The sequence below is a fragment of the Calidris pugnax genome, unplaced genomic scaffold (assembly GCF_001431845.1).
Source record: "Calidris pugnax isolate Ruff unplaced genomic scaffold, ASM143184v1 scaffold25, whole genome shotgun sequence".
NCBI classification, from domain to species: domain Eukaryota; kingdom Metazoa; phylum Chordata; class Aves; order Charadriiformes; family Scolopacidae; genus Calidris; species Calidris pugnax.
The window spans coordinates 14,822,615-14,838,422 of record NW_015090805.1 but is presented as its reverse complement, the minus strand read 5'-3'; the positions used below and the strand labels follow the sequence as shown (position 1 = coordinate 14,838,422).

The 15,808-nt window shown below is 39.0% G+C and overlaps 1 long non-coding RNA gene across 4 annotated transcripts in view; it reads left to right on the top strand.

Moving 5' to 3' along the window:
• LOC106885784 overlaps nt 1-15,808 on the top strand; it is a 301,614-nt gene that overhangs the window by 155,725 nt on the left and 130,081 nt on the right. For all 4 annotated transcript variants that reach the window (XR_001411500.1, XR_001411497.1, XR_001411499.1 and 1 more), the window contains one exon: nt 6,818-6,876. This is a non-coding gene — a long non-coding RNA (uncharacterized LOC106885784). The remainder of the gene's footprint in view (nt 1-6,817; nt 6,877-15,808) is intronic.

Here is a 15,808-nt window from a genome sequence, read left to right as displayed (position 1 = left end):
AGAGGAATTTTAGACTGAATTGCCCACTTGAATTAAGGGAGGTACCAAACCTACCAGTGTGGTTTATCTACCCTTTCTTCCCTCCATTTTTAATTCCCTGGAGACACACAAGGTATTATGGAAATCTGTTAAGATAGCTGAACAAATGTGGAACACCTAGCCCATGAAAACTTCAGCAACTGAGAAAAAGGTTTTAGAACAGTTATTCATTTCCCTAAGTATCTCTTGAGTCACCCAGATGAGCCTCTCTGAAAAACAGTGTCAGCTCTGTCATAGTAGACTGAATGAAAGCAAAGCAAATACAGTGAAGACACCATGATCCTCTTGCTCAGTGAAGATAAGGGTTCTGCAGTTTGGTATCATCTTTAATTTGTACACTGACACTTTATTATGATATTCAACAATGTTGTAAGTCATCATTTCAAGGACAGGAGTTTATCACGTTACACATCCTAATAATCTACTGGATAAAGTAAAGGCAGCAAAAACCAAAAGAGAGTCAAGGTTTTAGTCTGGTGATACAAGAGGAATTATAGTTCTCTGAAATTTGAATGCAAAAATACCTTTTTAATTCAAGGTTTCTAAATGTGCTGCCAGCTTTAACCTCACCAAAAATCCTTTGGTTTGCTTATCCAGGATCATCCTTTTCTACATTTCCTTAACGACAGAGAATTTTTAAACCTGACTGTGGACTTGCTAAGAGCAAGGACTTGGAGAAGCCCATTTACCAAAGAATCATCAAAGCTTAAAACTGTGTTGTTTGAATTTTGGTTGTATGTGAAATTCTCTAGGCTTTTCCCCTCAAAACCAAGGTACCTAATAACTGAGTAAAGTCAGCAATAGTTATTTGTTTTAGGTACTGTATTTGCTGTGTTATAAACTTGGGAATGATTAAGTGCATCAGCTTCATTTTAAAATATGAAAAGAATTAAGTCTGTCTGGCTCTTGAATATTCTTCTTGGTCTATAATCACCACCACAAAAAGCATTAGAAATCTACTCCTTATTCTAGTCTCCTTCCAAATGCTTTGAATATGAATAACAGAAGCAGGATGAACTCTCAGTCAAATGACCAGAAAGACCTATTTTCTCACTCAGTGGCATTCAATGATTTTTTTCCTTGAAATGAAAGTTAGTCTGATTCCAGGAGTATCTGAAGTATATGAAGTTCATTTCAGTACTGTCATTTTCTGAGACTCTGATATTGATAAGAAAAAGTCCCTTTAATGCTTATGTTCTGTTTATAGAAGAGGAAGCTTTATCATTACTGACATAATGTTAATCTGAAATAACCTGGTATTTCTTGTAGCTTTTTAACAGAGACATGCAGAACAACAGCAATAACAGCTTCATTCTTGTGTAGACCCCAACTAATTTAAGATCACAATCTTTGTGATATGACCCCATGACAAAAATATTTCCTGCGAAGAGCTGGTAATTCCAAACAGTCAGAATCATAGAATAGTTTGGGTTGGAAGGGACCTTTAAAGTTTTTCTAGTCCAAGCCTTCTGCCATGGGCAGAGACACCTCCCACTAGACCAGGTTGCTCAAAGCCCCATCCAAACTGGCCTTGAATACTTCCAGGGAATTGGTATCCACAACTTATCTGGGCAACGTGTTCCAGTGTCTCACCACCCTCATTGTAAAAAAATTCCTCCTTTTATCTAATCTAAATCTATCCCCTTTCAGTTTAAAACTATTAGCCCTTGTCCTATCACTGCAGGCCCTGATAAAAAGTCTCTCCATCTTTCTTATGAACTCCTTCAGGTTTTGAAAGGCCACAATAAGGTCTCCCTGGCTTCTCTTCTCTAGAAGGTCTTCTCTTCTCTACAAGGTCTTCTCTTCTCTAGAAGGTCTTCTCTTTTCCAGACTGAACAACCCCAACCCTGTCAGTTTTTCTTCATAGGAGAGATGTTGCAATTCTCACAATTTTTGTGGCCCTCCTCTGGAATCATTTCAGTTTAAAACTATTAGCCCTTGTCCTATCACTGCAGGCCCTGATAAAAAGTCTCTCCATCTTTCTTATGAACTCCTTCAGGTTTTGAAAGGCCACAATAAGGTCTCCCTGGCTTCTCTTCTCTAGAAGGTCTTCTCTTCTCTACAAGGTCTTCTCTTCTCTAGAAGGTCTTCTCTTTTCCAGACTGAACAACCCCAACCCTGTCAGTTTTTCTTCATAGGAGAGATGTTGCAATTCTCACAATTTTTGTGGCCCTCCTCTGGAATCATTCCAACAGGTCTATGTCTTTCCTGTGCTGAGGACACCAGAGCTGGACTCAGTAGTCTGGGTGAGATTTCACCAGGGTGAAGTACAAGGAAAGAATCACCTCCCTTGAACTGCTGGCCACACTTCTTTTATGCAGCCCAGGATCTGATTGGCTTTCTGGGCTGCAAGAAGATGCATCATCTTAATGTAGAAAACAAGTTTTTCTGAAAAATGGTTGCTTTTGCCTTTCTAATATTATGACAGGATCATCACAGAGTTTCTTCTTAGGCAAAATGCAACTTCTCACCATTTGCCTCCTCTTGTATGCTACATAATGATTTATGGAAAATCAAACAGGACTTAGGAGGGATCAGAGTGATCTGATCTAAGCTACTGTTGGTCTTGGTTTTAAAATACTGTGCTGTGTGGGGAGGGACTATATGTTTGGGGTTTTTTCTAATTTTATTTCTTCCAAAGAGATAGTCATGAAAGAGGAAGTTCTCAGGATAAATATTGACTATTTTATATACAGTTATGTCTTTGGTAGAATTATTACATCCTGTTTCAGAACAGGGATGGAAATTTCCCCTATGTTTGTACCTGTTGAAGAGCTCTGGAAGTTTTACATTACTGCCAAAAAAGAATTCTAAAGAAATCTTGTAATACTTGTGCACTCATGAGTAAAGAACGTTGCAAACTAGGGGAACCAGGAAAAGTCTGCACTTAGCAGTACGTGAAAGAATACATAGTAGAATGCAAAATGAGAGAAATATGAGACAAGCTTTGAAAAAGTCAGCATATATGCTTAACAAATGCCACTGTCAAGGACATGTTTATGAGAGCTCTGGCCTAAAAAGTAGAATTTTGGTAGTAGAAAAACTTCTGATGATTTGAGGTTTATGAGGGGCATGATGGCTAATAGTTTGACATCAAAAAAAATATCTGAAATTACACTCTGAAAAAAATCTTTCAGATTTCTGTGAAATGACATACCTTTGATCTTGCTGTGACTTCAATTTTGGGTCTTAATGCGTGTTGTGTGAGAAGCCTATTGGTATTTCTTCACTTAGTTCTGAGTAGGTGATCTCACTTTTAGGATGCAGTGTTCAACAATTTTTAAACAAATACCTTTTTCCCACAATTTTATTTTAATTTCCTCCAAGTGATACTGAGGTCCATCTGTTTTTTATTCATGGAATAGGATGGTTCAAGAAATGCTCTTATAGGCCAGAGTTGTGGTCCATCTGTCCTCGTGCTTATTCTATTGCAACAGGGCATGCAATTTAGGGAGAGCACATGAGTCTCTTTTCTTCCTGTAGTCCATTTCATTCGTACTCCCTTGGTGTCCATTGTTTTTGGGGTTTTGCTGTCAGAGGGGACATTCCTACCTGTATTCTTCAGTAGCTGTTTATGGACCTTCATGAATTTGTCCTTGAGCCTAAATTATCTGGTAGTTAATCCTTTCAGTATTGTGGTTCAGGGAATGAAGTTAAGTGTTTGGATTTCTGAGAGTTAGCCTGACTTCTGGTTTCTGAGCAACACATAGGATGAAAAGTATTCATAATGACTTCTGCTATGGTAAATAACTCAGTGTTGATTTGTTCATGTTTGTGGGTTCAGTGATATTCTAAACGTTCTGTAGTTTGTATTTAGCTTGGGATTGAAAGTGGTTTGGATGAAAACCTTCTCCAGCTATCCCCTGTCATAAGGAATATTGTCCCAACACTTTGCCACATGAAGAATTGTTCAAATGATTGTATGTAAACAGGATTGGTGAGACCTGAAGAAAACCTTCAGGAGTATGTGTTGGCCAAAACTGAAACTCCTGAGAGATTCAGTCCAGCCTATTATTTGCTGCAAAAGCTCTGGGCTACACCTATCTGAACTAACACTTCCCTCATAAAGCAAAGAAACACTGGTATAGTGGTAACACATTTTCCATTGTAGAGCTCGTATTTGGAGGATTTAACATGAATTCTTAAGCTATAGAAGTAGTCAATTTTTAAATATTAATCCACTGTGAGACCACGGAGTATGGTATGGTAACTGCACTGATTTATCTCTGGAGGTGAGGGAGAGTATTGACTTCCTTCTGATTTTAATTTCTTCTTTGTTAAGCAAATTTCTGTAATTGTTCCATTGGAGAAGATGATGACATAAAATATGTATTTGTGCTTGTTTGATTTTAATGTTTATCTTTTACTACTCAAATGTTTCAAGGTTCTTGCTTAGAACATGTCGTTAAGCAGCTTTGATAGAGATGGATTGCCAAAAAGCATTCTACCTACTTCCCCAACTTTACATCCTTTTATTTATGATTGATCAAAATTCAGCATCTTGTTTTCACTTCTGAATGTTACAACAATCTGACTTCCTAAACTACCTGTTGCTCTTTCTCATGTTCTAGACTAGTATATCAGTTGTCAAACTGTAACCCTGTCAAATCATTATACAAACATTTTATTTTTGAGGGGAAATTGGGCTACTTTCTAGTTACTGTGGATTTTAAAGGTGTACTAGAAGAGCCATTTTCAATACGCACTTCAAAAGTACTGTCAATTTGGAATAATCCAGAGAAAACTTCACAATTTGGAGACTGCGAGGAATTAAAACAGGACGGAAGTCTGAAAACATAAAGTTATATCTGTGGTTATGATTGCTTCTGCTATTATCTGGTATCTTTTGACTCTTAAAAAGGAAACTAAGGAGCTAGTTATATTAATAAGCCACAAAATAAGCTGTTCAGTTGATCCAGTGTAGGTATCTCCAACTGAAGTATTTGTTTAGATATGGTCAGTGAAGAATATTTCTAGGACACAACAGATTTCATCCAGTCAGAGTCTCTATAAATAGATAGATGAATCATGCTGTAAAGTGTCTCTCTAATTATAAAAGGGGCCTGTGGTGACTGTCTCAGAGGTGCTGCTTAAAGCTAGGTAAGATGAATTTTATCTAAAATGACTGAGACATCAACATGGTATGTCCATAAACCAGGTTTATGCCACTTCAGAATGTATCAAGTTACACCTTTCAGATAGTGAAATAAAATTATTAATGCCTCCACGTGAGGCACTGCAACAACCTCCCCACAGGAATGCTGCCCAGCATTCAGAGCACCCAGGTGCAGGAAGCTTGAACTTAGTTGTAACAAACAGAGAAAGGCTAGTAAAATGAATAGTGGGAAGGGAGACATTATTGTGAGGATCCTAAAAGCTTTATTTCTGTTCAATAAAATAAAGGCCAAGAGAAAAGATATGCTGTGGGGAGAGGAGAATTGCAAGCAAAGGAGAACAATCATTTAATCTGAAGAACAGAGATGGGAGAGAAATAACTGGCAGAAAATCAGACTGAAAGTTAGAAGATTTCTAGTCATCAAAGCAGTAGCGCTCTGGAGAAGCCTCCCAATAAGTTGGTTAGGTTTTGTTTTTCCACACGCGTCTAACTATTTGCAAGGTAGAAAATGATTCATTTATAAAAGGGAATGTGAAACACGGTTGCCTCTGATAGCCTCGATATGCCACCACTTTGATCCTAGAAGGGGTTGTGTATGCATGGCTGCACTTATTGAAGTGACAGTAATTATGCTGTAGATATGCCTATACTATCAATGTGAATATGTTGTGGTGCTTCTTTAAACTTGTAATTAATACTAATTGAGCTCTCAGAAACTAAAGTGTTCCTTGTTTAAAAATCCTGTGCGTTTGCTGAGTGTAACAACAGTTTACTAACATCCCACTTCTTGAAAAACTCCATGTTAATGAAAGCAAAGCACTAAATGGGATCTGCTGGTAACAAACGGCTCAGAGGAGCTCTTACTGCGTAAACTAAGCACCTTTTGCCAGACTGGTGCTTTTGCTATGTGTGTTTTCCTTTTTTATTATATTTATTGTGCTAGAAATGTGATTATAGATTAATACTTTTTGCAATAAATTCTACTGAACTACTAAGTTTGCTTTTGCTGTGAAGATGTTAATAAAAATGAGAAAAACTAAAGATTTTGTGGATAAATTCAAGCTATTTCTTTTCTTACAATCTACAAAGAGAAAAAAAGTATTTTCACGTGCTAAAATTCAGTAAAAAAAAAAAAATATGGCGTTGGCTGCCACTTTATAAAAAGGTAATAAAACCGTGACTTTATTTGCCTCCCTAGCTCAGCACACAATTTGAGCGTGCAGCCAGCGAGGGAGTGACCCCAGGTTATAACACCACGAAGGGCCTTGTGGGGCCTTCCAGAGAGAAGATGGTGGGGGATTAAAATAATTTACCTTCTTTGTGGGCTGCTGCCGGCCTGTGTCGGCTGCAGCCCGTGGAAGGGCCAGGCCTGAGGGCAGGCCCTGCGCTGGCCCACGGCCGAGACGGGCCCAAGCTTTGCGGCACCCGCCCGTTTTGTTGCTTAAACTGCTGGTAGATGACAATTCCCGTAAAGCTGTTAACCTGTTGAAGTTTGTCAAGCCTTGAAAAAACCAAGGTTCCTCTTTTTCTTTTGGTCTGCGCACTTTGCCATGATGGGATGGATATAACATTAATTTTCAAATAACCAGGTGAAACGCGGAGACTCGGCCATTGTATTGCGCAAGTCCCCTGCTTTGTTCTGATGCCCTGTCTCTCTTCCAGGGGTCCAGCTGCCTTCCCCCTTCGCAGTGAGGCCGTGTTTGCCACGTCGCCAGCCACAGGTAATGTGGCGCAAGTCCCCTGCTTTGTTCTGATGCCCTGTCTCTCTTCCAGGGGTCCAGCTGCCTTCCCCCTTCGCAGTGAGGCCGTGTTTGCCACGTCGCCAGCCACAGGTAAGCCCTGAGATCGTTTCAGACCCAGCACCCAACCTCTGGCACATGGTTCCGCGGGCGGTGGGGAGTTAGGACATGCTCCCTCTGTGTTTGAAATGGCTCCCCATGTGCAGGAGCGCAGCCGTGGTGCTTATCCTGACGGCACATCGCTGCCGGGGCGCGGGGCTGGACATGGGAGGGAGCCAGGGGCAGCCAGCACCATGTCAGGCTACACGGATGTCCCTCAGGCCAAGGCCTGGGCCCTGCTGTGATGGAGGCAGGGTCGGGCCCACTGTGGTGGCCAGCAGCCGTGGCCCAGCCTGGCTGAAGGCCCCAAGGCTCGCTCCGGTGGGGATGAAGCTCAGCACCGGCAATGCCCAGACTAGGTCTGAAATCCCAGCACCGTTACATTTGATGGGAGTTTTGTCGTTGTCACCTTCACTCAGATGAAAGCTTCCCCATGAGCTTCTAAGAAAGGTTAAATGCCAACCCTCTCACTTCTGGGATGGCTGGGATCGCCTCGGTGTGAGTTGAAATATTTTTCCTTACAGATGTGACTAATTGCTTCACACCTTTCGTGAAGAGTGATAGTGTTTCAAATCAGAATGTGCCGCTGGACCATGCAGTTTAAAGTCTTTTAACTTTTTACATTTGGCGCTGTTATTCCCTTGTATTTTGTCTTTGAAGCAGGAAAGGATTGATTTTTAATTTAATCCACTAATTATCTTCATAGCAAGAGTGATTAATTCCTGAAACAAACTGTCAAAAATTGTGCCTCTTACCTAGTTTAAATGTGACTAACTTCAGCTTTGAACCATTGTTTTCTGCTGGCACTTATAGCTCGTACTTGTTTTCATATAATCACTGCTACACATTTGTTCAAATCAGCTAAAATAAATCTGATATCTTTTAAGACTTTAACTGTAACACATATGCTCCAGTATTCAGTTTTTGTTGCTCTTCCTTCACCTCTATCTATTTTTTTCCATATCCTTTTCAAAACATACAGGAATTTCTAAACATTACATTCTAAACATTGGTAGGATTACTACTGAGACTGCAGCTGGAGGAAAAAGCAGTTTTCTGTAGCTCCTACTTTACTGGCCCTTTGAAAGTCACACAGTTGTGCTAAACCCTTTATGCTGGGACCTTATGTTGAACAGTGGATCCCTGAGCTTACTGCCTTCACTTCAACAGTGACTCATTCAGTTTGTCTTTCTGATCTAAGGATGGATTTTGAGTGTGTGGTTATTCACACAGGTTTGCATTCTCCACTTAAAACCATTTTGGCTAGGTTCATACTAAAAATTCCTTGTTACCTTTACTTTTCCTCTTCCTTCAGACATTAGAAATAGTTTACTTTTACGGTGGATTCTGCTAATACCTCCATATGATGTGAAAGTGCAATCTCAGAAGAATATCAAGCCATATCAAGAATATCCTTTATCTAGAGATTGTCCTCAGTTCCAATAACATTGATTTGGGATGCCAGACATCTATTACACATCCATGTAAATTGGACTTACATTTTTGGTTTATGTAGAGGAGCTGGCGATGAAAAGGGAAATATTCGGGAATATTTCCCATAAGTTTGAAGGACAAGTATGGCTGTCTGCTTAATGCTGAATTAGTAAAAAGTAGTCATATTGTTGTATTCTTGAAAAACAGTAATTCAACAGCATATTTAAACTGTAGCAGGTAGTAGAGGCCTAGCTTTTCTATGAGATAAATTGGACTTCATTGCAATGACACTCCTAAAGCCAGGCTTGATGGCAACACTCTTTGGCTTTCATTCACTTTCCTCCTTTCTCTTCCCAAAGGTTACACAATCATAATTTCTTTCCCTCCTGCTTTTGTTTCCTCCTTTTACTGTGAAACTTTTGTTAGATCTTGGTTCATTTCTTTCATTTTTATGTGTCTAAGATCAGTTTCTTTTTTGCTGTTCTTGTTTTCTCTCATGCTTCTGTTTGCCCATAAAATCTGGGTAAATTTTTTTGCTTTATTTTTGTGGTGTTTTCTTTCCATCACTGTACTACCATTGGTTGTTTGTTTTTTTTTTTTTGCTATCTGGAGACAATTTTGCTCTACTTTGTCTTTCTATCTAAAAGCTAAAAATCATGAAACAAAAAAGGATCTGAATCTGTGCTTGTAGGATAGAGGAAGCCAGCTGTCCAAACAGTCTGCATATTTGTTCATAAATTTATTGAAAGATGAGTGTGTTTTATTAATAAGAATGTGCAGTTTTACATTTTCTTTGCAGTTGGCATAGAGCTGAATATAAGCCCACTTAATCACTCTGAATACTAGTATTAGTAGAATAAAAGTGAAGTCCTCTTTTTATACTATATGAAGTTTTCTTCTGGAAAATGTCTTTCAAAAATAAGGAGAAGTTAAAGAAATAAAAGATGAACAATAATCTTTTGGCTGGAATCTATGGACGAGTTGCTCCAAAATATAGATATGCTAGAGAGCAGTTGCTATCCACCAGATTACATTATTTTTACAGTGCCTGGACTATGGTGAAATAAACTTTCCTACTCTTACCAGTAGAAGCAATTGTTAGGTCCCACATTAAAGGCAATTTCGCTTTTTCCTCCCTTCTTTGGAGTCCTTTAGACATTTTAATTATTTGCATATATTGTAAAAGATTAAGTTTATTATGCAATAGAAAGTTTCCCGGTCATTTCTGTTTGGGAATTATTCTTGGAAAAAGACAATGACTGGAAATAACACCCATATTTCTCAAATTTGATGAAATCACAGTATAATGAAGAAATAACAATATGGGATTATACATTTAAAAAAAAAAAACCTTGTAGCATACATTGATCAAAGTTGAGTTTAGGTCTTAGTAGTAAACTTTATCCTCCAATTTGTCATTAAATAGAAGGAAACTGGAATAGCCCTACATGTTGAAAAAAAAAAAAAAAAGCATTTCCCTATTACGGAAAAACCCAAATATAAAGAATGCCATTGTTTGCTGCACATGTGGCAACCAGTCTGGTTTATATTAAATTGAAGTTACTGCCATCTGGTGGGGAAAATAGTATTATATCACTGCAGTTGGAAGTAATTCTGTTAGTGTTACTTTCTCTGTTGTGTATGTGAATATTGTGTGTATGTGTGTATGTATACGCCCCTATATATATATATGTATAATATTAGCATTTGGGTTTGATTTTAAAAGAATTTGAAAACATTCAATGATACAGGATAGCCTGCTGAATCAGAGATCTGTCAAGGGTATAAAAATGTGTGAAAGAAAATAGGGGAAACATAAGAGGTAGATCAGAAAGACATGCAAAATGTATGCTGCAATACTGCCAGTGCACCCACACTTCTGGCCTAGATTAACATAGATAATCATGGACAACACTTTTCCCTAGAAGATTCCTTTGTACTTTGCACAGCTGGATATTTTACATTTAGTGCAGTGTTTTGTGTAACACTTCTTATTTAGAGATGACCACTAATTATTGCTGTAAAAACATCTGGAATATCTCTGCCTTAGTGCTCCATTCTTTACTTACATTTTCTCTTTGGTCTGGTAAGTTTGTTGCTCCTTGAGTCTTGACATATATTTGTGTTAACTATTGGCTGATTCTTGAAGGATCAGCTGAACAGGAATGGATTTGTATGAGTAGGGCATCAGGGAAGTCTGTGGGGCATCTTACAGATATAAAGTTAATTAGATTGTCTTCTCAAGAAGCTAACACTCTTATGTTAAATCTAGCAGTGCAGTGAATGGTAGGCAAAGTGGTAATAGAATAAGAGAAATTCAGTTGTGGGGGACAGTGTCAGATAGCTATCTTTAATAATAAATTGCTCTGTAACCATATGGAGATAATAACTAGTATCCATAAGTTGTTCTTTTTTTCATTGCTATAGTGTCTGAAGACTCCAAACAAGATTAGGTCTACTTTATGTACAAATATTAAATAGACTTTGTTCTTGTCATACGCTGTGCTTTCTTCTGGTGGAGAACAGAAGTCGTTCTTTGCTCTTAATCTGCAGAATAAATAGCCTTTTCCTGTACTAAGGTGGCACACCTCACTAGGTTTATATCAAAAGCAGATCTTTAACTGGCATCTTCTCATGCTAAGAGTCAAATAAAAGTTTAGGGGTGCATAGAGTCTCACAGGGTGCATAGTGGCACGGTCAAATTCCCAGCACTGCTGTGTTGTCCAAAGTCCTTCAGTTGCGTGCTTAGCTTTTGACGGCGGCCCAGATGTTACCAGTGTGCAGGTGCTGGGATTGGCTGAGGTTAGGCTAGAGGATGGCTTCAGCGTTGCTTGGGCTTGACTATCTCCAGGCCCTCAGTGGCACATGGTTAATAATGAACACTAGGCAGAGGACATCAGTAGAGCCGAGGCCCCTGGACTCTGAGTCCTGCTAATTTCAGGTCACTGAGGAGGCTTGCTTCAGGCCCTTGTGAAGATCATACCTTATGCTGAGCTGGACAAGCAGAAGTCAGTGGCACAGTAACATTAGATTCCTCTTTAGCAGATGCTGTCATCTTGTATTGTCTTAAAAGAGATGTATTATTGCGATGACATTCTCTCCACTGTATTTTGGGGGAAGGAGGGAATGTTTTTCTGCTGTGGATATCTTGCTTTGGTGGGCTTTGTAATGCTGTAGTCTACACCAACACCTTGTTTCTTTGGTTGCTTATTGGTCTCAAGAGAGACATCCCAAAGAGGCCTGCTGAATGCTTGTCTGATTACATGTTACATTCCTGTAGACCAGCTAGCTTGAATTGCAGGAGCTCACTTGGTTGATAAGATTTGGGATTCTGCTTCTCATATAGGTGGAATTTCCATTGAGCATTTCCATGAGCAGCTTATGAGATTGTTGGTTTATACATTTACAAAGTGCTTGGTCAAGTCTGGTTTGTGTGGAAGCCACATTCTTCTTGCTCTCATAGTCATGAAAACTCTGTTTTCAAAACAATGGGTGAAGGCACCCTACGATTTTGTGAATTCCTTCATCCTCAAATCTAATTAAGCAAAAACCCTAAAGGTACTGACTTTCCGTACATCTCTTAGATGCTACAAATGGGTTAAGCATGGTTACAATGCAAGATATTTCTCATCTCATTTTTCTTGTTTATTTTGTTTAAAATTCTTTTTCACTTGGTTGGGTTTTGCTGCCTGTTGTAGTTTTTTGTTTGTATTTTGTCTTTTTCCTTTTTCTGAACTCTCTAGGAGTCGGAATCCTGCCCAGATAGTATCTTTCAAAAGGAAAACCATTGACCTTGTAATCCTGTCATTCTGCTTTTAAGACTACATTGCACATGCAGGTGTCTGGTTTCTTCATAGGTTTTAGAGGAAGTACTTTTTCATGACTTTGCAATGTAATTGCCTAATTGTTTTTCAAGGAGACAGACACTTTCCTCACAGTAAGACTCTTACTGGAAAGGTTTAACAGTAAGAGTTAGAGCGCTGGGTGGTACATGACCACATATTAAGGAAGTGCCTCAAACTCAAGCTCACAGCTTGATCCATACTGTGCAAAGAGCTCTCTCTGACTTGGTGTAGTTTGCATAAGATGGAGAAGTGGAACAGCTTTCAGAAGGAAAATAATCCCTGGTTCCCTCTTCCAGCCTTCAGGTCTCAACATAAAGTTTACCTTGTGCTGTATGACAGAAGTACCTGAATTGATTAGCTCTTGATTACAAAACTGGCTGCTTTTTCTTTTCACTACTGCTGATATAATAACCAGCAGTTAACCATTCTTTGAAGTCCTGGTGGCACTGAGATGCAAGCTTTCTGGAATATCTTTTTCTTTTTGCCTGTCTATGTGTCTTCCCCACCCCAGCCCATTCCTCCTCTTCCCCCGTCCCCCCCATATAGCTTCACATATTTATTTATAATCCCCTATACTATCAAACTATAAGCAGTTTGATAGCTAGAAGGTAATTACTCTCTGTGCTCAGGATAACTTAGCTTTAAGAGAAGCTTTTGTAGTGAAAGATGACATAATGCAAGACAAGGTTAGAAGGATGTATCTTCTGAACCAAAAACGACAGTCTGTTAAGTGGGATAGAGTTTAATGTTATGTGATATGAATTACATGATAGAGCGTGAAATGCATTGAAGACTCTCAAATTTCAACTCTTTAAATCAAAATTGATTATAGACATGTACTTACTCAATGAGAAGTTAATACAATATTGAGTGAGTCCAGCTCTTTGACTTCATTATGCAGGAAATCAGAACAGAGCATCATGGTGATCCCAGCTAGCTTTGAAAACCAATGAAGGTATGGATGCGTCTTTCCAGGAACAATCTGCTAGATGTGATATTTATATTTGATATTTGAATCTACATCCTTGAAATCATTCAGGACTTGACTAGACACTTGCTCTTAGACCTGCTTTGAGCAGGGGATAGGATTATATGACTTCTAGATATCCCTTCCAAGCTCATTTATTCTGTGATTCCACGATGAAGTCTAGGCTTCTAAAGACAAGAGGTTCCCAAAGAATAGAGATTTCAGTACAAGGTCCTTCGTCTTATCTTGAAGGTGGCTGAAGTTAATTGCCTTAATTTTGAGGTAGAAAACCACTATAATCAACTCAGTTTATGCACACTGGAACTTTTTATCACCTTTATAAAGATTGTCTCGGCCTTTCTAAGGACTGTTCAGGGTTGTGGGAGCCACTTCCTATGGCAATTCAAGTGCAAGGCACAGTTCTTTTATGTGGCTTTGTCTGACACAAACATAGAAGTATGTGTATGCATTTATTAAAACGATAAAATAAAAGAAACCTTATCAAAACATAGTATTTTACACTTAATTTCCCCCTTAGGGAAAGAGGAAATGAACCAACTATGACAGACAGTACTTCTAGCTCTTAATGGACTACTGAGTGTACTTTGATAACCTGGTGCTAAAGGCAGTAAAAAGACTATACCTCTAATAGAATACTAAATATTTTTAGCAGTGCTTTATTTGCCTTTTAAAGCAAAACAATTTTAATATTTTATAACTTTCAGACTGACAGTACTGTATCTTTAAATCCTGGGGGTTAGCAATCTGAAGATCAGTAAAACGCAAACAATACTTTCTGTATTTCTTGTGCTGTCATCTCTGGTTTAGAGGGAACACCCTCTCTCTGGGGTAGAAAAGTAATTTAGGCTAGGACACTAAGCAATTTTGGCTGCTCTTGAACACGTATCTCAAGTAAAACAAACTTTCATGAACTTCATACTATTCTTATTCCTATATCGTGGGGAAACTTCAAAACTCAAGTTATTCAGAAGTGTTGGTTAGTTGAATTCAAGGAGCACTTTTTAAGTTGACATCATGTTTGCTTACAGATGTGGTTAGATTACATTTTGGGAAAAGTCAGTTTCAATAATGTGCCACAATGCTGATATTCCTCTTCCAGGTGTGTTGTCCTTCCATTTAGAGAGGGATGCACAACTGATCCACAAGAAAGCTGACCCGTCAGATCTTTGAATTTAGTCTCAACTGATAGTAAGCAAAGAAATGCCAGTGAGCTGTGTGCTTGATTTATGTACAGCATAGTTTGTTCAGCTACAATATGAATTTCTTTTGCAGTGAGTAGCCAAGATAGATGGACAATTGAGCTACAGTTATTGTTCAGTATTTTGTTGGCATTCAGTTTTTGGATTAATCATGTCACAAATGCAGAGCCAGTTTTGGTCCATGTTTTTATACCTCAGATCTCATTGCCATATTAATGTGGTGGAACAATTATAAAACAGTCTTAAGTCCACAAACAGATTAGCTACTTTCATGCTGCATAAACCTATAACTAGTAAATCCTGTATGAACCCAACAGGCTCCATGCAGACCTAACTTGAATGTCCTACATCACTTTTCCTGGATGAGGAACACAGAAAATGTATGCAGAAGTAAATCCAACAGGTATTACCAGTTTGGACAGTGTCAACTGTCCCAAACCTACAGTGAGTCTATTTGTGGTCGCTATCACTTACTCCTGCTCCCTTTCCAAAAGGTCGTATTAGGTGAGGTGTACCAAACAGGCAAGCGCTGAGAGGCGGTACTGGGCTAGAGCTGGTGAACTCCAAGAGATCAGACCTCACTGTGATGCCTTTTCTCTGCGCTCCACAAACAGCACGAGAGCACTCAGTAACTTGGGCCCAGCACCGAACCCAGGCTGGCAGGGTCTGTTTGAGCTCTGTGGTGCCTGGTGCTCCAGGAAGCAAAGGCTCAGAGCAGCTCTGTACTGTGATGGATGCAGAACTTTGCTGCGTCACAGCCAGCTGTGTGGAGCTACATCTCAGGCTTGGCATTCTCTCTAAAACTGTCTGTATTTACCTCTCCACCATTCCCCTCCTCTCCTCTCCCTCTCCAGCCTCCCACTCCCCCCCAGTTTCTGGGGAATCCAGGCTTCTGTTACCTTGGACAACAGAGAACTGATGATGCTGCAGTGAGGAGGTAACTGAGTGGCTATAGTAATGCAGCATAATAATAAAATCCCTTTGTTTTTAATATCTATTATTGTTAAAGGATTTGCTTTAATTTTGCCTGATTTTTAGTTCTGTATCTTAATCTAGAATAGTCTTTTATCCTTTATATCAGTATTTCATTTATGTACTGCTTTAGAATTGCTGAACAGAAGATAAAGGATTGCAACATCTTTTAAGCAGTTTATATTATGGCAGGGCCTATACTTTCATTTTTCCGGGCTCTTACTTCCTTTTAGATTACTTAATTGCTCAGTGGTATTCAGAATGAGAATTGCCTCGATGAACATTTAAAACATTCATGCTTTACTTTCCCTTATGTTTTGTGTTGTTTTGTTAAGGAGCTTTTAAATCTTCTGCCCTCACGTTGGAGCAAATATAGT